The following is a 21,927-nucleotide window of genomic DNA, read 5'->3' as shown; positions in this document are numbered from 1 at the left end:
GATCAACAGGATAAGCGAACACGGAGGAACGTCGTACCATGCGCGTCGACGATTGCGCTTCCAGCGCTAAATGGAAATATAATCAAGACTATTAAATCAAAATACTATAACCCCTCCCGAAAAAAAATAGGGGTTGTTTTACTCAGCCCTCTCGAGGGAAAACCTGCCTTTATCGTCGTTATAAAATCTTTCCGAACACATAGACACACAATTCTGTCCTAGCAATTCCGTTTTACAAGACTTTAACTGGCGTCGGCGTGTCTTCGCGTCGAGGGGTTTCTACTTGCTGTGCCTACGTTTTTGGCGCGTTTGCGCGTTCATATCTTCGCGAAAGCTTCAAAGCAGTGTTCGAACGTCTCCGAATGATCGCGCGATGAATGGTAAGCAAAGCTGAGCGACCTAAAGTCGCCTTTTTCGAAAGCTTGCGCCACTGAAAGTCTTAATGCGAGCTAGGAATGCGATAGCATTTGAAAGAGGAGAAGAAATTACGAGCGGTTTCGAGCGCTGGGAAGCGCAACGAACGAAGCAGCGAGGTCTTCAGCCGCGATGACGGGCGTTGAATTTTTCGCAGCGTTAGCGGCAACGTATGCAAAGTCACGAGTGGCAATTCTTGCGCGCGAGCGCAACGAGATCACCCTCTCTCACGGAGGGGGCTGGCGAGAGGAAGGGACGAAAGGAAGAGCCCTCGAGAGCAGTTGCGCGAGACACAGCACGAAATCCAGTTTGAAACTGGCACGAAACGCGCCCCGCCAAGAGGGAAACGCTTCTTTTTCCCTCCCTCTGTGATTCATGCATTGGAAAGTGGATTCTGCACGACGAACCTTAAATCCATGTTGCGCGACGCAAATTAAGTTCTTTGTCACTGGTTACAGCAGCGTCGTGGGGAAGAAAAGAGTTTCTAAGGAAGGGAAATCAGGGACCTTGTTATCGTCGACGATATCGTTGAGTTGTTTCCCTTGAACCCTGACTTCGATGCTCTTCCACCCTGACGAGACTTTGTTACGGGTTTCCTTTGTCAACAAGCTTGAAATTGGGAAGCCTAAAACTGTTTTCGAAGCTGTTACAATATGATTTTTAGGATGACAACGGTTCAACTCGAATCCACTATATTTCTTTCAAAATACTTCACATTCCCAGCCACTTTTACAAGAATGGATCAGAATTTTTGTATATAAAGCAACACTCCGAAACGTCCTCTACTCGCGAATCACTAGCTTCCAAAGTTCCCATTGCACCCTCCTCGACCAAACGTTCACAAACTCGCAACGAAACACTCAAACTGTATATCTACATTAAAGAAGAAACAACAGCACAGATTAAGGTAGTTGCTGAATATTCTATTAAATTGAAGAATTCTTTTAAATTTCGTTCGGAATTAATTTCGAATACAAGAAACACTTGTGCAAAGTTTAAAATCGATTTAGCACATAGTTGTCGAGAAATTGCTAATTAAAGTTGATGCATTTTAACACAGTGGCATATGGCAGAGTTGGAAAAAAGGGAGTTATAGTTTCAGTTTTTCTTCTGAAACAGGAAAACTATGTTCAAGAAGTGTGCCAAAATTGGCGCAAAAGTACACCGAAATGTCACGAAATGAAATTATTAATTTCTGCGAAACTGACCACATGGTTTCTTCGTAAATGTCCATAAAAAAAATAGGTTTAAGTGCAAATATTTTAGAAATTACGCAGAACAGTCAACGTGGCATATGAACATTTTTTCTGACCGTTTGATTATAAAAGACGCTGCGAATGTATGCGAGGTTGTCAGATCTGCTGCTCCAATTCTCTTCGCTAACCAATTTAATATTCAATTCTTGTATTACAATTATTTATATTAACATCGAACTTTTTAAAATATGTATGATGCTAAAAATTATTACTATTATTTCTATAATATCATACTACTTTATATTTATCGTTTATTACCCAACTCTAATTTTACGAACATAGTTGGTTAGGAACTACCTTAAAGTACAGAAAAAAACCTACAATTTCCCAGTTTGACCGAGCACTGGCCTTTACGAGTCCACTCCTCATCGCGGAGCGTCGTCGGGGGCTGAGGGGCCGGAGAGGGTGGTAACGCCAGCTGAATAAGGGAGGGCAGCTGTAAATAACGCCGCGGTGGGGGCAGTTTTTTTCTCAGCTCGCTTCTTTGCGGCACAGCGACGAGAGGTTGTGTTTCATCGCGCGGCAGGACGCACGAAAAAAGGGCGCAAAAAAGCTCGCGGGAGACCTTTATTCCCGGCAATTATGACGCCCTTTGAGGGAATCCCGGCCGCGGATCGTCTGCTACTCGCGGCGGGGTTTATAGAAACTGGCTTTTAACACCTCTGGCCGCGGAGATGGCGCGAGATGACGAGTGGGTAATAAGTGCGTCAAGATTCCTGTCGGCTTTCACTCCGCCGTGGAAGGGGTTGGAGCGCGGGGCGTTTTTCGCGGGGCGGCGTTCGACGGGGCGAGGGTTCGGCCCTTTGAGCCGAGACTTTTCATCCACGATGACGTTCGAGCACTTTAAGTTCCGTTCCGCCGAGGATTATTGAGAGGAATGCCGCTGACTGGTTTATTGCTGGCTTTCCGTCGCATCCGCAGATCACTGTGATTACGGGATTATAAAAGTCTTCATTGGTGGAACGTGGTGGTGCAAGATGGAGGGATTTTAAGGAGTCGGTGAAGCCTGTATAGTAGAAGGGAGGTTTTAGTTTTGAATAGTTTTAGTAGCACATCGTGAAAGTGGGAAGGGGTGGCAATTGTCTGGAGAAAATTCAAGGTTATTAGGTATGCTGAGCGTTAGCTAATGGACCTGGGACCATTTTAAACTCATAAATTCACTGAGGGTCCCAGGATCGCCGTGACAGTAAACAGACGGCCTCGCGACACCACCTCACAGATAGTGTTCCTTCTCGAGAATGCTTTCTCGAGAATTTCTCGAGAAATTTTATAATTTCTTATTTCTTATTTCTCGAGAAATCCAGAATTTCTTCCAAAACGGTCAAAACACGCATTTTTTCATTTAGCAGCCAAGATATTTATATATAAAACGTCCAACTATAACAGTAACAGATTTTGCCACAAAAAGAAATATAAAAATAAATTTTAAAACGAAAAAGTAACGTTTCGCTTTGTACAAATTTTGTATTAAATAAATAAATTTACCAGTTCTATTTAATATCTATTTTTTCATTTACACAAGTTTTGTATAAATTAGACAGGAATAATCATTTAGTTAAAGTTTTCTTGTGTTTTCGATAGATATTATCAACATTATTCCAAAAATATAATTTTTCCAATATTTTCTTCAATTTCTCGAGAATTCTCGAGAATTCACAAGAAATATGATCTGATTTCTGATTTCTCGAGGAACAAAAAATATGGAGAAATCAGGAACACTACTCACAGAACACTTTCCACACGACTGCGTTACTAAAACTCCACCCCTAAATAGAATATTCGAATTTGCTTTGTAACTAGCGAGAGATTCCCAAGGCACTTTCACAAGGGACTCATTTAACTCATCGCGCACTTAGTCACAATCAACCTTAATCAACACAAGGGACTCAGTGCAGCCCATACATCTGCTATTTGTTAATTACCAGCCATCTCTGTTAAAGTCCAGTTTTAAATACAGTTTACATTGCTATCGTTAATGCGCGGTGCCTCAACTCATTCAAATCACCTTTAATCACACCCTCTCCAGTGAATTCATGCGGTCGTAAGACACCGCAGAGAAAGTGACTTATGCGTCGTCGGAGATTTACGCCCTCAAAAAAAAACAGGCGACGCATCAGCTCGCAACAAGGTACCTCCCATGTTTCTTTTACGATTTAATTTTTCTTGTCAGCAGTTATTTAGAGCTTGACTTTAAAAGTGGATATTGTAACAGGCGCAGCAACCATTTACTACCCAAATTTCCCGAATTTCAACTCCCCGCACTAAGTATATTAGCAAACTAATTCTCCGGTGGAAACTCTGGTGGAAAACACAGTTTGCTTCCCAGTTCCGTCCATCATCGTGAACCAACCAGCCTAATACCACCAGACAAGCAGGTGTTTAAGTGGCAGATCACTTCCTATTCAGGCTAACCGATCAAACTGTAGCAGTCAGCGCGCAGTCAGTGCTTAATCAACTTGCAAAGCCATCGGAGATCAATTAGCAAGCAATCACGCTCAGACTGTAAAACGTCGACTAACTCGATGCAACGGTTTAGTTGCAGGTACTCGAATTACAACGCTGCAGCGTTTAGCATTCCTCCGCCACAGAAACCCGACGCGAGCACAGGCAAAAATTCCTCCGCTATACAATCTCCGTTTAGTCGCACTCGTAGAAAAGCTACAGTGCTGCAATATCTAACATTCCTCCGCCACATAGCCCCGCAGAAATTCCTCCGCTGCAATTTCTAAACCAGAACCCTACCCGACACGAGCCCCAAACAAAACCTTTGTAACACTCGAATCGTAACCATAGCCTTCCAGCATTCGAGCGATTCTTCCGCCCTTTCGAGCAAGCCCTTCCCTCCAATATCCCATCGCAGAGGTAATAACCCCGATTTTACAAACGCCGACCGCGGAAAGTCGACTCGGATCGCGATATAATAGCCACGGTTAACGCGAGGGGCACCGGCTCGTTTCGCGGGAACGGGATAATTCCACGGCGATCTTCGCGCTCGCGCGTAACACGTGTATCGCGGCAAACGAGCGCGTTAGCGCCGGCACGCCCCCGCTCGTTTCGATTTCCCTCGGTTCTTACCCGCTCCTCCGGCGCGACCACCCCGTCCCCCGTCATTTCCCATCCCGGGATTGCTGCCCTTTACGATATCAGCCGGATTACGGATTATCGATTATTGTTATCGTTATCGTAGCCGCGGCGCGCGATCCTTGCCGCGGGTATTCGCGCCGCGTCCGCGGACACGATTGCCCTCGAAACCGTGCCGTCAGCCATTCCCATCTCGTGCTTTTACGATACCACGGGCTTTCCGTTCGCGTTGCAAAATGTTTTATGACGTTCCGAAGGTTTCGAAAGTCTTGGAAGCGGGAGGAGCCTTGACAAGCCTGGGAGTAGAGGGCGTCTTGAAAAGGACAAAGTAGGACGTCCAATCTAGAAGTCTCGACGGTCTCGGAATATTTGAATTCTGAATGGCCAGTGACGTTTAAGTCTAAAATAGAGGACGATTAAGATTCTAAGGTACGAATACGTAGGACTTCTGAATCCGTTTCAATCTAAAAGTGTCCCCGCAGCTCCGTGCTCCCGATTTCTTGCGAGCATTCGCAAGGCAGCTCGAGGCTCCCGCCAGCATCTGCATCCACGTCGGGGTGATTAAAACGGGACACCTTGTAGACGCGCGTCTCGGGGGAAGCACGCGAACAGAGAGGGGGTTGGCACGAAGGTGGCTGGCGGATGTACACCGACACGTGTATCGTAAATGTAATTACAGCTTAAAGGGTAGCTAGGTTCTAAGCGAGCCCCCGCGGTCGAAGTGGGTTCCGCATTAATTAAAACCCAACTTAATTAATACGCGTTTGTGCTCGGAGACGCGAGCTACCGTTGCCTCTGTGCCGCGTTTCTTTCGCCACCTTTTGAAACCAATACCGTAGGAGCCTCCGCGATCCGATCGGCTGCCCCTTTGAAACCGTCTCTGCACTTCCCTCGCCTCGCGCCATTACGGGGAACAAACGTCGTTCCCCGATCCCTCCGAAACGAGCTGGCCCTCTCTATCTTCCTCCCCCGAAGCTTTGAAACTAGCTATTCCTCCAACGATCCAATCGCTGAACACCGCTCGTCCAACTTCTTTCCCTGCTCGATGCTTCCGAGTAAACGGCTAACCGTCTACCTGCAATTTGGTTAATCGCTGCGAGTTCCATCCACTTTTATCGAACTGGCGAGCTCCTTTCCTTGTTTCGATATTCTTCCTTTATTCATTTTGCGTTCAGGACTGTATCCTAGGTAGGGTGAACCAACCAGTAATTGACCGCATAACAGTGAACGACCATTAGGCAAAGAAATGTCAATTATAAATTTAAACGTTATTGTATGTTTATAAATGGAGCGTAGTTGCACTTTTAATATCTTATATTAATAATGTTATTGGGCAGGAGTAATCACAAAACTGAGTTTCTCTCTGTGTAAAGAGTTTTTTTTTATTTTATTGTTTATGTTCATATTTACAACTATTTACGACCAAGTGATTTTCTATCTCTACGCATAAAATATCGCATAGGTAATGGATATTTCAGATTTAGAATACATAATTATGAAGTCCATAAGCAACCTGAGAAACAGTTGTAAAAGTTCAAAGCCCGGCGAATCACAGAAACTACTGGCAGATTTTACCACTTGTCGCTACGGGGTGGTAAGATTTCCAAATACCCTACAAATTAACCCTGTCGGCAAAAGCTGGAAGTTGAAGTACTTTATAAGACACTTCGGACTTTCACTGTCCCACAACGGCAAATACTAGGATTCACCGGTAAATTCCAAGATTCACCTGTGGATTCCAATACTCACCGATAAATTCCAATGTTCGCCGATAAATTCCAGGATTCACCGATAAATTCCAAGATTTACCGGTAAATTCCGAGATTCGCCGGTGTTCGAACTGTCACAGTGACGGATATACGAATGAGGCAGATATAAAGGAGCCAGAGGCGTCGATACAACTCTCCATTAGCGTCTCGAGTTTCCTTCAATCCACCGACACATAATTGCCCGGCGAGCGCTAAACATCCGCGACGAGAGGCGTCGATTTATGAAGCCAGCGGGAAGATTACGATCCATCGCGGGAGCGGGGTGCCGTAAATTTTTCACTGACAAAACTATGCCCATAAATACACGGAGTCAGTGGAAGCAGCGCAAGGTGGTTTGTCCTGCAACGGGCTACAACTTCCTAGCAGGAAAGCCGTCGAATCTAAATCCATTCTCCCAGGGCACGGTCGACAAATTTCCGGCGATCGGGCGCCATTAATTGCTGGAATACATCACCAGGGGTGGAGAGCGCCAGCTCGCTACCAGAGAGACATAATTTACGGAAATAGCGTGGCCTTCTCTATGAGCATCGTCTCCAGCCGCTGTTCTTTCGGATCGCGGAATAATGCCTGGCTGATCGTCCGATTTATACGAGCTGACCGGCGAATCGGTTTGCAGAAAGTCCTGGGGCGGTTTCTCGCGAAGGGTGAATTCTTTTGAGGTGGTATGAGGTGAAATAATATCGACTCCGACTTACCAAACACTCAATTTATTTTTTAATCAAAGAAAAACGACAACGTTACTGGATGATTCGCGTGTAGACGTCGGGGTGTTCACGCAAGAACTGCCTAGATCCAACTAGCTCTCTTCACCGACCGTACCCTTGACCAGGGGTAGCAAAGGTGAAGGAAGGAAATAGAAAAAGAGAAAGACAGAAAACTGAAGAAAAACTGAGACGAAGATAAAAGAGAAAGCTACTCGAGAAGCGACTTCGCTCGGCTCGCGCGGACCTGGTCGCCACATGTTCTCAACGAACACCAGGCCCAGACGAAACCCTCGGAAAACGAATTGAGCAAAGAATAGGAAGGAAGTTGTAAATAGCAAGGGAATTTAGAAAAGTGAAAGTTAGAAACGTAGGGAAAGAAAAGTACCGAAGGGAAAGAACGTGGTCACCAAAACGTAACTGCTACACTTTCTTTTCGGTGCTTGCGTAGAGATCAGCTGCGTCAGATTTCACGTCAACGTTTCATATCGAGTACGTGGCGAACTCGTGAAGTTTCTTTTTAAGAAAGTGTTTAAAACTCCCTTGAATGAATTAATACTCTATAAAATAACCTCTATAAAGACGTGGGCGCAGGAGACTGTAAACGAACCCTTCCAGCGAGTGTTACGTCCCAAGTTTTTACCACTTGATACTCGAGCACACGATCACGCCAAAGGAGGTAGGAAGAGGGAAACTGGAATCTTTCAAAAACGTGTGAAACTTGCCCGAACTTCGTCGTTCGATCCCCAAGGATCGATCATATCGAGGAACCTGAATCTTTCGGAAGCCTGTGAAACTTGCGGGAAAGTTTCAGCTTAGCTCGACGAGCGGGCGCAGGTCTCGGTAGAAAGCTGCAACCATTCAGGGATATATATACATGTCTGCACGCTGTTGCGAGCCCCCGCGAAAATGGAACAAGACGAACGAGCGCGACATTTCCCGCGGAGCGACTTAACGCGGGGAATGGCTGGCCGCTTTCTCCCTCTTTCTTCCTCTTTCTCGTTATGCGACGAGTAACGCGGAATTTAAAGCGGGCGAGGGTGGGCGCGGGAAGGAGGCGGCGGTCGTTTGCGCGATTAAAATTATAATTTAATCCAATGGAATCGTATGCACGACCTATTTATAACCGGCCACCCCTTGCGGCGGTTATGATGAGACCGTGGCCATAAAATTCTGACCACGCCGCTGCTTCCGTACAATCCAACGTCTCGCACTCACTTTCCGTATAAATAATTCATGGCCCCCTGTCCCGGGCATAATATTTTCCCAGTTTTCCGCGGGCCACGGGTTGCAGCTTTGCACGCGGGGGAGAAAGATTTGTCGAGGCGGTTTCGAAATAAACATACCCATTGTCGAACCCGGTGCATTCACTCTCGCGAAAAGTAGACGAGGGTATCGAATCGAATGAGTTTGCGGGGCGCAGGAGGCTGTTCCAGTATTTTCGAGGCGCGTGGGGTGGGAGGAAGGGTGTGTACGGTGTAGTGCGATTTTGAAAAGATTTGTGATGGTAATGGGTGGTGGATCAACTGGGGTGACGAGGAGCAGATAGGGGCTAGTTGATAGGTTATTCAGTTTTCAATTTTTTTTTCTGCATTTTTGTTTGAATTAATTACTTAATAACAAATGTGCTGAAATATGCTTTGGTTCTTTCTCTTTAATATATAGTAAGCGAAATCTTGAGAAAATACATACTAAAGGAGGGAAAAAATGTTATTTAGGCGAAGGCGAAATGTATCAATTTACCCCATTGCGGGGCATGAATGACTAATAAATTTGAGAAATATAATTTTAATCTAGATACCTTTCTAACAATATAGACTAAAAGTGAACAAAGACGTATTTTAAAAACCAAACAAATTTTTAAACAAACATAGAAACATATTTTTATTATTTTTTTATGTCTGGAATATCCCACATTAATATGAGGTGCCTTCTGCTTTTTGTTAATGTATCTTAATAAATTCATTTTGTCAATATTGTATATTTTCGCGCTTTGCCTTAATGATATTGAGTGTCTTTCTATTGCGACTAGGGAATTCAATCCCAGGATCCCAGCTGCTTTTTGGATTCTAAAACTCCCGGGATTTGATATATCGAGTTATAACTTATCCCGAGAATTTCGAGAATTTTTAAAAACGCAAATTACTTTATGAACAACTGAAAAATATAAAAATGGAATCCAAAAAGCAGCCGGGATCCCGGGATTGAATTCCCTAATTGCGACACACGCTTTTCAAAAATATCTTGGGATATTTCGCCACGATTTGTCTTTTTGATATGATTTCGAACCATTTGCCTAGAAATAAAAGGAAAAAAATCAATTAAAAGTAGTCGGGGAAAATTGACACTGTATCAACATGCCCCAGAGAAGACGTATCAACTTACCCCACAGGAAGTCATTATGTACAAACATGTCCATAAAAAAATGTAGAGTATATAAAAAAAATAACAAAACGTAATTACCTTATCTTCAAAACACTCAATGTGATGTCAAATTAATTCGGGTTATAAAATCCTCTACACCGTCTCAAGACCGATTGAAAAGTGTACACAACTATTTCTTTTTCTCTGTAAAAACGAAAACAGTTATGAATCGATTGCTAACGTCAAGGTACACGTACGTACGCTGGGCACAGTGTGGAATTTTTGCGATTTTATGGCCAAAACTACAAAAATGAAAATTTTTAATTTTACAAATTTAATACAAATGTCAATTGAAGAACTATATCCAGTTTCGTGGTCAAAACCTGAAAACTTATTTTTAATATATAAAATTCGGCACTTTTACGTTCTAATATATGAGAAACTAAATTATCCGAAAAACAGCACATCTGAATCCGTTTCAATCTAAAAGTGTTCACTTACAAAAATTACGAACAATAAAGATTTTTTTATTATTTACATTTATACGCCTTTTTCTCTGTTCGAGCATGCCTCTGCTACAGTGCAGCAGGGCATAGCAGAAGGGTTATCGCTTCTGACGACAAACAAACATACGTAATAGAAATAATCAAGCAGAGGATCGAAGCTGAATAAAATCGTTTAAAAAAGAATAAAAAGGTTTGTAATGTATAACAAATGTGAACCAGTCTCGGTCACAGCTATGTCGTATGTTAGACAAGATGTTGTTCAATTGACATTTGCATTTATTTTGTCGAATTCAGAAATTTATTTTTGTGGTTTTGGCCATAAAATCGCGAAATTTCCCCACTGTGGATCGTAGGAAAGAATTAAACAACAAACTTCTCATGTCTCGCTAAAATGGAGCTACATATATACAGCGTCGAGATAATTCGTCGGTATCAATTAGCCCCGGTCTCCCCTACTCTAGATGAATTCTGCTTAACATTCATTCCATTTTAAACTCTCGAAAATTTACCTAGCATCACCCCTTTTCACAACAAACATTCAAATACTAATTTCCCCCCATATTTACAAACCCTGATTCACCGAATATTCATATCCTTGAATGCCCCCTGAGTACTCCTACACCATATCAAATAACGTGCCCGAAAAGAAACCCTAGCACCCACCCCCGTAGCAATAAAAAAGCATCCTACCCTCCATCATGTGCCACTCAAACCGAAATCCATCAAACTCGTAGCTACCCACCACCGGCTTCCAAACAAAGCCTGCAAACCGACGAAAGCAAACGAACACCCCCGTCCACGAACCTCATCGACAACTATACGACATCCTCCACCCCCTTTTACAAAATTCATCATCTGACCTCGGCAATGCGAGCGTTCACGCGCTCAAAGCCTCCGCCTCTGGCGGACTAATGGGAAAACCAGCGTCGCGCGACTTTTTGCCGGTGGATTAAAATATGCAAATAAGCAGGCCGCCGCGGCTAAGCTCGTAACCCAGACCGGCTCCCCTTTCGCGCCCGTCGACCTCTGCAAACCGCCCACGAGCCCGCAGAACCCCTCGACCCTGCCCTTCCCCCTTGGTCGCCCAGTCGGGAACCGTCTCGCGCCCCATTCGCGTCGTGGAACACCAACCAACCCCCGTCGGTGATGTACGTATTCGCTGGCGCGACACTCGGGGAGATTACGAGAGGGGGTGGCTGCGCGGAATTACATTTTAATTTCATCCGTGGCGCGCGCGCGCCCGCTCCTCGAAATACTCGGGCGTATCGCGACGTCGATCTCGGTGAACCGCATTCTAGAGCAAAGGCACAATGAATTCGGCTTCCTGGTCCGTCTGCTCGCGCGGAAGCAGATATTTTCAGGATGTTTTCTCGAGGGGTTGGCCGTGTTTATAACACTCTGCTTCGCGAATTGGGTGCCACTTTTTTCAGCGCAATTTGTTGCACCACGTCCTTCCACTTCTTTCTGCCACCCCTATGTTTCCTAACTTTTGTTTCTCTACATTTTGTATTTATTACTAGGGCTTGACAACTATCAAGCATAGATACTTCTTCTTCAACTTCACCTTCTACGTTCTCACCGCTGTGTTTCTTCCCTTCTCTTCCTGCACCCCTGGTGGAGGGTGCAAGCTTCAAGGAGCGCGCAGCTCTGTACTCGACACTCACTCAGCCATATGCGCGCGAGACAATAGCAAGTTTTGTATCATTTTTAATAGAATGAATATTGTGTTAAACGAAATCTACCGTTCGTCGCCCCACGCACGCTTCAGTCGCTTCCAGCGTTATACTTGTAAAGCTCGGCGATATATAAGGTTACATTATGCGTCACAATAACTTTATAGTTTCTTAATGTTAGTTAGTTTTTAGTCATTTAGTTAGTTATTTAGTTAGGCTTCTAACAGTATTGTACTGCAGCTTCGCCATTTACTTAGCTTGTCTTCATGTATTATTTTCTTCTCTGGATGTGTCAAGTAATAAAGACGAACAATAATAATAATAATACTTGTGATAGGGGTGGTTTTTAGGCAGCGATGGTGTTGAATTTGATGAATTTGAAGTCTTTCTACCTTGTTAATTCATCCAGTCGAATCAAAACTCGTGTTTTTCTATCACATTCAGAACGTCACTGTGAATAAGAAACAGAGCCACAGCAGATTTTCCTCTCCAGTTTCACATCACCGCAAAAAAAAAGACTCTTCTCGAGAAAGAGAGCCCAGCCGTAAATAGCAATTGAATTCCAGAATTTCGGCCTATTTCCTGGCAATGAGTTACGAATCCCCCTGATTATGGCCGGTATTCGGAACAGCCCTTACGTCGTCAGACAATTCTTTCGTTAGACGGTCGTAATTCCAGAATTCTAGCCGGAGCTCCGCCAGGCGCAGCGTGCACTGTAAATTTTTTACAGCTCGCACTTAGTCACAGAAAAGTTCCCGTGGACTGCACTTGGCCGCGACGCCCGGCGGCGAAAAAATTTTATTGGACCCAGAAGTTCCCTAATTCGCTTAACAGGTGACGCTACCGGGGTGGTGGAAAAAAAAAGAGAAATAAAACTTTCGAACCGCTTGTGCCAGAGACCGACCATTATCTCGGGAATTCTTCTCGCCGGCACTGCGGCTCGTTCATCGTACGCTTTTGAAATTTATTTCAATTCCCCCGTCTAAACAGACCGGCGAACGCTCGCGTGTTTAACTCGAATCTACGCGGATATCATTCTCGAGAAGATAGGGCGGTTGATAGGTGGTGAACCCCTTTCCCTGTTTTTACGATCCCCGGAGATTTATGCTGGATTGCAATGGCGGGTGTAAATGGCGGATAATTGAATGTATTTACACGGAGAGGAGCATGCATATTTACCATTGACCTGAAATCGTAAATTCCCGACGCGGTCCCATTTTTCACCAGACAGATCTCCTCGCTTGAACGTTCGACCCCTGAAATATCACGTATCGACATTCGCCTCGAGTACACCCTCTAACCAACGAGGGGACGGAATTCCAACGAATTTACCGTTCCCTTTCAACGGGCCGGCGAGCTATTCGCTCCACGATCCGCGATATTTATCGAGGTAAATCGAATAACTTTTGTGTCTCCCATTGTCCTTGGTTCCTACGACTTCCCTCCCCCTGTAACGTTTCAATCCACCACCTTTTCCACCCTCTTCTTACCCTCTGGCTGTATCCGTTCGAAGTTTAATCGAGTTCATCTGGAATTCCTTCGAAACAGTCCCACCTAACAGCCTTTGTCTGGATACAAACCCTTCTTTCGCGGGGGTAAGTCGGCCCCCTTGTGTGGCTGGCTTAATCGTCGCGCGTCCACGGGAAAGTAAGACTCCCTGGTTGCACGATGGTTTCGACGGTATTGGGTGTGGATGATATGCAGCGAAATACTCCACACGCACACCTGAGTGGTGGAAATTCGTGTTCCCGAGGGTAGAAGTCGCCAAATGTGTCTTTCCCCTGTCGACACAAGTTTACAAGGGCTGAGAACACCTGCGCATCTTATTTATACACCGCCCAGAATTTTAAGCATTTCGAAGGCCAAATTTTCCTCCATAACTTTTTAGCTACCCCCAAGTCACCTTCTCAAAGTCTTCAGTCTTCGTTATAGAAGACTACTTTCAGAAGATAGAACAAGGGGAAGTGTAATTTTCCTATGAGTCGCTTTGTAGATTCAAAAGCACCACCACGCGTCGTCGATATTATACAGAATGCATCCCTGGGCTCCTCACCTCTGACACTCAAATTCGTCACCATCTGCACCCCCTACCGTTCTCACGATCTCGCTATATTCTCTTCCACTCGGAGTACAAAATTCAAATCTCGCAATTCACCGGCTCGCGAGGCCTCGCTGGCCGTATTTCCTCTCGTTCTGTCCCTCCGCCGTTGTCTCCACACCCCCTCACCCTCATTTCCCGGTTGGCTGCTACAGTCGGGTTTCCAGCCCTTCGCTCGTTAAATCATTTGTTCTCCAGCGGCAGCGTGGCCGCTGTTTTCGCCACGCCAGGCCAGACGAGCCAGATATTCCAGCCTCGATGCCTGGCAATCGATTTCGTCACCCTTTTCCGGGGCCCTCGACTCGCCGAGGAGTCGATTGCGGCCTGGCGGACGCTGCTGCGCGAATTAAGCGCTCCGGCATCGATGAGTTGTCTCGGCCGGTGATTTATGGTACAGATTCAGGGAAAAGGAGCCTGGCTACTCGTATCGTAAGAATACACCAGGAGTGTGGAGTAATCCTGCGACCTGAAATGTGGAGTCCACTTTTGAAATTACTGAAAAGTATGTTACGACGGGACTGTGTACTAACAAGGGAACATCCCGAACTCGGAAATTCAAAAGATTTCGAAACTTTGTCAACATGTAGGGGATTTCCTCCTGATTACAACGCAATTTTTGTTTGCTGCCCAAATTCACTCTGACGGGGTGTAATTGACCCCTGAAGATTCGGTTATTTTCCGATTTTGTGTTATAACTCGTGGACTGTAAGAGATAGAAAAAAAGTTTCAAAACAAAAGCTACTTCTTTAAAAAGTTAATTCTTAAAATTAACCCTTGAAAATTCGGTTATTTTTCGATTTTGTGTTATAACTCGTGGACTGAAAGAGATAGAAAAAAGTTTCAAAACAAAAGTTACTTCTTTAAAAAGTTAATTCTCAAAATTAACCCCTGAAAATTCGGTTATTTTTCGATTTTGTGGTATAACTCGTGGACTGAAAGAGATAGAAAAAAGTTTCAAAACAAAAGTTACTTCTTTAAAAAGTTAATTCTCAAAATTAACCCCTGAAAATTCGGTTATTTTTCGATTTTGTGTTATAACTCGTGGACTGTAAGGTGTAAGAGATAGAAAAAAGTTTCAAAACAAAAGCTACTTCTTTAAAAAGTTAATTCTTAAAATAAACCCCTGAAAATTCGGTTATTTTTCGATTTTGTGTTATAATTCGTGGACTGTAAGAGATAGAAAAAAAAGTTTCAAAACAAAAGTTACTTCTTTAAAAAGTTAATTCTCAAAATTAACCCCTGAAAATTCGGTTATTTTCCGATTTTGTGTTATAACTCGTGGACTGTAATAGAAAGAAAAAAAATTTCAAACAAAAGTTACTTCTTTAAAAAGTTACTTCTTAAAGTTTCAAAACAAGAAGTAAGAAGTAACTTTTTAAAGAAGTAACTTTTGTTTTGAAACTTTTTTTCTATCTCTTACACGTCGCAAGTTATAACACAAAATCGGAAAATAGCTGAATTTTCAGGGGTTAATTTTACCCCTTCGAGTGAAGTTGGGTAGCAAACAAAAATTGCGTTGTAATGAGGAAGAAATCCCCTGTATACCTATGCACAAAGTTTCAGAATTTTTTGAATTTTCTGGTTCGGGATCTTCCCTTGTAGGTGGGTTATAAACTCTTGCCCACTGCACAGCATCCTATTTTGCTTTTCTCGGTCTTAGAGTCCAAGGAGTGACGCGGTGCGTGTAACAATGCAATTAAAAGAAGTATCAGCCTTTATTTCAAAGAGTAGGATCTATTGTACACACTACTGAAAATATTTATTGCGTCAACCCCGAACAAACAATGTGAAAGAATCTTCATAAAGCTATGATTGATAATGTAGTCGGTGTTTACCTTATTTTAATCCAATCGCGCAAAAATACTTTCCGAATGCTAATACTAAACGAGGTGGAATCGAACACACGCTAAATATTCGAGTGATGCAGTACATACTTCCAGTATTGTAAGTATAGTTTTACAGAAAAATTAAACCTGTCGCATACGTATGAACAGCGGAGGAACTTTATTTTCCTACGCGAAACTTGATTGTAACTTGTGAAAAATTATCAACGTGCTACAAAAGCAAGTAAAGTGCCGCAAAATCCCCGAGAGATGTGTTACATTCGTTCTAGCGCGAACTTCCCTGAAGTTTTGAAAAGCTGCAGCTGACGACAGCCGCAGGTGCGAGACCCTCCGTGACAGAACGTCCAGACGAGAACGATAAAACCTCTATGCCACAGAAGTATCATTTGAAACAGAAACATACATTCAGAATGGCCACTTTTCGTACGCTTTTCAAAAATGAGAACAACTTCGAGCCAGAAAGTTTCATGGAACGTCCTCCTGCAATCCCCTCCCATTTTTCCGCCACAATTCCAACATTTACCCCGCGTTCGTTTCCGACAGAATCCGAGGAATGAAAGGAGCGAGGCTGCGCGGGGGAGGCGGTTCGTCAACGGTCGCAAAAAGTGGGTCGTTAATTCGGGATCGTGGTTTGCAGGTGCGCGGCATCGCGTAAATTCCTTTTTTTTTATCATATGTCATCGCGGATCCACCACTCTCCTCCGCCTCCACCCCCGGTTCTAGCGGCGACGAAGCCACGAGGCTGCGTACAAGCTCGATCACCGATGCTCGTCCGTTCGCTCGGATTATGATGACCCATCTACCACGGTCAGCTCGTTCAGTTTCGATTTATGGATAACCGATAACCGGATTCGTTCGTCCCCCTCGGGCTGCCCTCGAATCGCTTCTCCTCTGCGTCGACGAGCGCGTGTTTTTTACGAGGATACCTGGACGATAACCATCGCGAAGCCAGGTCGCGAGCGGAATTTTTCTTCGGTGTCGTTTCGCCCCTGAGCCACCCACGCGCACCCTCCACCCAGCGCTCCCTTTGACCCCCGTGAAGCCAGCTCGGGGCTACGATCGGTTTTGCCAACGGACGCGGCGCACTCAAGCATTTCTCAGAAGGAAATCGCAAAGGACTCCCGTCCCGAGACAATGCAACCTTACCCTCGACGAACTTACACCCCCAAGGGAGGTACCACACCCTTGCCGTGATCTTTTGTCGCGAACGGACTGCGCGGAGACGAACCGGCGCAAATGTGTAAACACGTCGCTGGATGGAAACAATTTCGAGGGCGAAGTTGTAAATTCTAAGGGACTCTTTTGGTGGCTTATAATGGAGGGGTGGGAGAGGGGATTCTATGCGTTAAGGGCTTTGGTACTGCGGTTGTGGTCGTTGGTAATAGGATGGCTAGGAATTGGAAATTGTAAATGGTACTGGTTATGATGTGATGTAATTTGATGATGGATTCTAAGTGGAGCGAGGGCTGAAATGGGAAGTTATTCGATTGAAGTGAAGAGAGTGTAAGTGGTTGCAGTACGTGGACCACGTATCGTATGGAATGAATAGGTTCCTTAGGTTCCGGGTTAAAATTAGGGTAAGCGAATTAGGACACCTTGACGCCTACTCAAATTAGAATAAAACCCCCGCGCGTATTTTTCATCCATCACAGGTGGACGCTGACTTGAAACACCTATCCATCATGAGACAGATGTTAGTACTTCTGACTGCGTTTCTAATATGTATATGTTCATGTATTTTAGATTATAAGGGAGTTATTTAAAATTATTAATACGAGGACAATTAATATTTTTTCTGTTTCGCAGCGCCAAGTATTTTGAATAAAATATTTATTCGTATTAAAATATTTATTTGTATTTATCTTTACCTTTATGTACTTGCAGCTCATTTTGATTTCATATCCTTTTTTTATTTTGTAATTATTATTATCTTCTATTTTTTGTGATTTATTTGATTTCATGTACTTGGCGCAATTTTTTTACTTTTCTGAAGTTTTTTATGGATATAGACTATAACAAACAAGTAGAAAATAATTACAGTATCTAACACCATGATACTTAATTAAAAAAATTAACAGTGTGAAGGAGTGAAAAAAAAAATATTGGTCGTAGGATATATATCCTACGAACATATATATGTGTGGCTTTCGTATACTTATATTCTATATTGATGGAATTGGCTGCGTATATATATATGTATTTCGCAGCAAAGGGTTAAAACTGAAAAGTAAATATCAAGTCAACTAACTCCATCATATTTGTCAACTAACCCCACAGCCGTGGTTTGTTCACTTATTCGTCTCACTACTCTAAATATAATAAAAACTACGACCTAGACTCAATTAAAACAATTTTAAAAATTAAGCCTGTACACCTAATGAAATTTGTAAACTTTTGGTGTGCAACAAGCCAAGAAAATACCAATGGTCTATCTACAAAAATCAGAAATGTTAAAAATTAGTCAACTAGCCCCGGTCGCCCCAACTGCTACCCGAAACCTCAACAGGACCCTCAAAATCACTGTCAATCATCGCGCATCAAATGAATAACATATTTCACAAACAGTTGCCGCACCCTTCAATAACGTCAGGAAGCGAACGAAAGCTACTCTACGAAAGCTACCACTTTTCACTCGTCAAACGTTCAAGTTCCCAATACAACGATCAACGACATCATCCTCACCGCCGCGCTTCGATCTTTATTCCGTGGGAACCGGGTGGAAAGGGAGCCGCGTAGAAACGCCAGCCAGCGAACACGGGACGAGCAGCGAAATGCTCGCGGACCAAAGGGGGATGGCAGTATCCGCGCTATTGCTCAAACGCTTTAAACCTCGGATTATCCTGCTGGTTTAAAATCCTCCCCGCCTCCCTCAGACCCGTGCTACCCTGTCGGCGACACCCCGCGACCACCGTCACCGCCATTGCGAGAGAGGATCCTGTCCCTCCGCGGTCGCCACGAAGATTTAGCCCCCTTTTTGCGGAAACGCCGGACGAACGGGCGAGATTAAAGCGTACAACAGACGGCATCCGGCCTGGTAATGTTATTAAAAAGGGAGGCTAGCGCTGATAGGATCGTGGCCGTGTATGAATTCGCGTAACCATGGAACGAGACGCTCATTGTTCGCCGCTTTTCGGCCTGTTTAGCAATAACGCGGGCTTCCGCCACACTCACGCTTGGTTATTAAATTTCAACGGAGTTATTAGGACTGGTGTAGGATCAGTCAGGCTTGGAGGATTTCCGAAAGAGTCGGGAACTTGACGAAGAAGGCACGTTCGACGTTCAGTGGGTCTGCGTTAGATCCGAGTTGTTGGCAGTGTTCTTACAAGGGACACTATCGAGACTCCCGGCGCCGATTTTTTTTCCTTGAAATATTTTGCTGGGCACACAAGTGTAAGAGACTCGTATTGTTTTATTTTTGCCTAATCTCAATTTTAAGGGGTGAAATAGCTCCTTAAGGGGTACTCTAGTGTAACTGCCCGTTTTTCAACGCCATTTTTGAGAATTTATTTAATAGAAACTATAAGTTCATACTATCTGGCGCTTTGCTTGTATATTAAGGTATGGTTGAAGTAATACTCAGAATTTTTTTCAGCTTTTCTATCGCATATGTGTGTATATAGATATAGTTGGTGGCGGAAGCTATTTCAAAAAATTCTTTTTCGTCAGGCGATGGTGTGGGGACTGTGATAGTCACCAAAAATGGAAAAACTAAGGTTTATTTTCTTTATTAAGGGTGTCGCTGTGGTTGGAATCATGGACGAGTTTCTATCTTGTAAAGAATTCATTTTATACAACGAAGCATCTAAATTTTTAGTAAAAGTCGAACAAGTTTTTCAAAATGCTGTCATTCTGCAATTTTTTATTGTTAGAGGGCCTCTGTGGTTCCAACCATATTGACAAACGTAATAAAGAAAGTAAACCTTAGTTTTTCCATTTTAGAAGACTAGAACAGTTGCCACACCAACGCCCGTCAGAAAAGAATTTTTTGAAGAAGTTTGTGCCACCGACTATATCTATGTATAAGTGCAATAAAGAAGACCTAAAAAAATCTGAGTATTACTTCAAACATACCTTAATATACAGGCAAAGCGCCAGGCAGTATAAACTTATAGTTTTTATTAAATAAATTCTCAAAAATGGCGTTGAAAAACGGACAGTTACACTACAGTACCTCCTTAAAGTTCGAAAATCTGTACTTCTCGAATTAAGCGTTCTGCCGATATAAACGCCAAATATTCAACAAATTATTATAATTTTATTGCATTTTTAGAAGAAATACATATTAATACTAATCTACGTGTTATGCAATTGCAAAAACTGGCAACCAGAAGAGTGGAGGACTAGAGGAACCTGGAAGCTATCATTCCTCGAAGATATATCATCTAAAAGGCGACACTGAAAAATTCAATTTCTTTACTTTCCATCGTCTCCACTTTTTTCCCTTCGAACGGTGACTATAATCTTGGCTGTCCTGCCGCGCGATGGGTGACGCAGTAAACGAGATTAATGCTATCAATTTTATCAAACAGATAGCCACGGTTTATTCGAAATGTCAGCTTCAGCCGACAGCTGTAACGAAAAAGGTTAAACTCGGACGGGATCCGATATTTATGTCCAAATAACGGAAAATATCGGTGCCACGATTAAACGGCATTACACGTATTTACAATATATTTGCCATTTTTAATAATTCCCTGCAAGAAGCTTAGCCGCCTCGTATAAATCAAAAGCCGCCGTTCGAACCGAGGCCGTCGTTTAATCCGGCGCTTTTAAACTCGCCGGCGCGATTCAATAAAATCCAGCAACTTTCACGAGCTTTCGAATTGATTCCCGCGTGGAACGGTTTAATGCACCTAAGTGAAAGGGCCCGTTGCTGAACATATTACTACTGGATCGCTTCAAAACAAGTACGTAGGTATTATTCACTGGTACCTACAGAGAAACGTGTATCGGAATTTGAGGCTCAAGAAAATACCCCCAGCATAATTAACATAAAACAGATCCTACAAAATAAACAAACAAGACACGTTACACCCTCCAGGCCTCGCAATCTCCGCACCCTCGCGTTTCACTCCGTTCCACTCATTTACGCGCCACATCCAGCAGAAAAGTAAGAGCGGTTGATCGATAAAGGGGGCAAGGTCGCCGGCAGGGACACTCACCTTACGCCCAAATAAAAATGGCGCCCGCCGCGATGGAGCGACTCACGAACATCCCCTGTTACGCGGGTAGTAAGCGAAAATCCTCGGGAAAAAATCCCCCCGTGGGACACGGAGCTCCCCCTCGGAAAATGGGAAAGAAAAGGCGAAAAAGTGCCTGTCTGCCCGCGGCCGTATCGATCGACTTTCGGGGGCGATGGCGCGACGAAGCACGTGCCAAACGATTTAACTTCCCTCCCCGCGGGCCTACGTCCTCGGCCGGTTGAAGGTTTTTTAATCAACGTCGACCAATGGTCATTATAACGCTCGTTTAAAGCTCCATAACACGGAGGACACAGGCACGGCGAGTGTAAAAAACGGGCGGTCGAGCGGCCGACGCCGGGATATCGGCACCGAAAGAGCCTCCCTTCGTTATGGACGACCGTATTTCACGGCGTTAACGAGCGCCACCACTCCGCCGCCGCCGCGTTTTGTCGGCGATAAACTCGCGACAGCCGTGACAGATACGAGGACGAATGCCCTGGCACCGTCCGATTGACGAGGAAACGTCCAAGCATCGTCCCACCGATTACCATATTTCGATCCGCGGCTCGCGCCGAACTTCGGCCGGCCGGTCGCGCGTACCGAACAGCCTGGCTGACGTGTCTCGTCGGAGTCGTTGGGGGCTGATAAAGGGTCTCGGGAATTTTCCAGCGACGATAATATTTCGACGCTTTTCCGTTGCTTGCGTTTAGAATCCTCGTGGAGGAGAACCTGGAAGGACTTTGAGTAACTACAGTGACTCGCATTAATATTCGGCCACCCTTTAAAATCGCGTAACTTTTTTAAAATTAATCCAAACGACTTGAGTTATTCTGAGAAGCTAGAAGAATTAGTTTGCTCCCGAAATCAGCAATTTCCCACCTTATTCTGTGATATTTAAGCGTTTATAGCTCAGAGCAGCGTTAACCGATTTTTACGAAATTTTAGGCACGTATATAACTTAAATTTATAAACGTTTTTTTTTTAAATTTTTGTAACAGGCTCACAAAATAAGTTTAAAAATCGACCTTTACTATTCTT

General features: G+C 44.0%; 1 long non-coding RNA gene across 1 annotated transcript in view; it reads right to left on the bottom strand.

The window, feature by feature from the left end:
• The window catches only part of LOC143373661 (uncharacterized), a 134,077-nt gene that overhangs the window by 40,172 nt on the left and 71,978 nt on the right, over positions 1–21,927 (bottom strand). The gene's annotated exons all lie outside the window — the stretch shown is intronic.

The sequence above is a fragment of the Andrena cerasifolii genome, chromosome 1 (genome assembly GCF_050908995.1).
Source record: "Andrena cerasifolii isolate SP2316 chromosome 1, iyAndCera1_principal, whole genome shotgun sequence".
NCBI classification, from domain to species: domain Eukaryota; kingdom Metazoa; phylum Arthropoda; class Insecta; order Hymenoptera; family Andrenidae; genus Andrena; species Andrena cerasifolii.
Note: the sequence above shows the minus strand (reverse complement) of the source record. Positions and strands in the feature narration are given on the sequence as shown.